The sequence below is a fragment of the Callithrix jacchus genome, chromosome 17 (assembly GCF_049354715.1).
Source record: "Callithrix jacchus isolate 240 chromosome 17, calJac240_pri, whole genome shotgun sequence".
Taxonomy (NCBI): Eukaryota; Metazoa; Chordata; class Mammalia; order Primates; family Cebidae; genus Callithrix; species Callithrix jacchus.
The window spans coordinates 65,322,955-65,324,858 of NC_133518.1; the positions used below are offsets into that span (position 1 = coordinate 65,322,955).

Here is a 1,904-nt window from a genome sequence, read left to right on the forward strand (position 1 = left end):
TTGTTCCTGGGTGTGTTTGTGAGGGTGTTGTCAAAGGGGATTCACATTCGGGTCAGTGGAATGGGAGAGACAGACCCACCCTCAATCTGGGTGGGCACCATCTAATCAGCTGCCAGTGCAGCCAGAATAAAAGCAGGCAGAAGAACATGGGAAGACTAGACTGGTTTCTTCTGGCCTCCATCTTTCTCTGTGCTGGATGCTTCCTGCCCTAGAACATCGGACTTCAAGTTCTTCAGCTTTGGAACTCAGACTGGCTTCCCTGCTCCTCAGCTTGCAGATAGCCTATTGTGGGACCTCACCTTGTGATCAATGAGCCAATACCCCTTAATTAACTCCCTTTTATATACACCTAGACACCTAATAGAGTACTTGTCACAGAAGAGATGCTCAATGGATATTTATTGAATATTAATTCTGTCCTCTAGAGAAGCCTAATACAACAACATTTCCAACTTTTTCCCCTGAAACTATACTGTTCTTTTTTTTTTTTTTTTTTTTAGAATTTGGGGCAGTTTTTATTCCTTAGCATTTTCTTTGGTGATGCCATCTCTTAGGAAGAAGTGCTATGAGATACAGCTCATTATTGGGTGTCACAGGACCTCTGTTTAGCCCTTCAGATGACTAAAATCTAAGACTAAACAGAAATTGCTGTTAATGTAGAAATTCTTCAAATACATTTCATCCTAGGTATTCCAACACTAGTGACATTATCGTAGACACACTTTGAAATCCAGATAGTTATTTGTACTTTTGCACACCAGGTTTTGCTTTTGTCGCATGTATTCAAACTAGCACTTCCACAGTCAAAGTGTTGTCATCCTACAGCCTCAAGACTCCTCACTCTCAATGTATGGAACGTCACGGTACTTGATGTTATTGCATGCTCACTGCTGCAAGGCAACACACAAGATATCCTGGGACAGGCGGTGTGCATTTCCAAGATCACAGTATTGGTCCCTGGGGGTTCCTTCACTTCCTCTTTGACATTAACTGGAAAAGCATCCTAGGTAGACATTTCTCTTCTGGCATAAAGGGTTCTTCACTGCATGCTGCTTCTCACTTTCATATAAGTTAGGAAATGGGAAAGTTTGCTCTGATTTCATGCAGCCCATGTTACAAAAAGCTGTTTGTGGAGGAAGCAGTGGCAAAGTCTACTTCCAGGCCATCTTCAGAAAACAATGAACTTTGTCCATGTGACGTTGACCAGTGCTTTCCCTCTCCGGGCCACTTCAGTAATCAGCGTTCCCTTTCACCACTCTTCATGTGTAGTGTTTACCTGGCACTTAGTGACTTAGAGAGCCAAGTGAAATACAGTGGTAGAAGAAGCAGCAGAAAGGCCCTGGGAGCTTGCTGCATTCCCTAGCAGGCCATTCCTACTGGCACCACAGTGATCCATCAGGAAGGTGACCAGAGGAGCAGGGGGTAAATCTCCACAGGGAGAAGGGAAACTATACTATTCTTTAGGATTTAAATATCACCAAACTTTTAAAACTCCAGCTAATCTTTCATAAAGAAAAAAAAATCATGATGTCCTAGGCTTGAAATCTTAAAGTCATCTCTGATTTCACCCCTTTCCTCACCTCCAAACTTTATTTTGACTCTATTGGTTTGTATTTAGAACATATGTTTATAATCCTCACCTGAAGCAACCTAACATGGGTCGATTATCTAATTCAACCTAATTTCAAACTATTTTTCTAAGGGGTATTAAGTTCCCAATTTCCTAGATAAACCCAAGGCTGCCAAGACACAGACTCTGGGGAGAAAAACACAAAGCTGCTTGGTTTCCAGGAGCTATAGCTTTTGAACCATAGGCTCCCTATATGTGACCATAAGAATAGTTTGAGCTCTGATACGCCCAGGGAAGCTGGTGTAACCACAGCACCACACTTAGTAATCAGGCC

At 42.4% G+C, this 1,904-nt stretch overlaps 1 pseudogene; it reads right to left on the bottom strand.

Annotated features, from left to right (window-relative positions):
- Positions 1–827: 827 nt before the first annotated feature.
- LOC108588839 (small membrane A-kinase anchor protein-like) lies at positions 828–1,185 on the bottom strand (annotated as a pseudogene).
- Between the last annotated feature and the right edge of the window lie 719 nt (positions 1,186–1,904).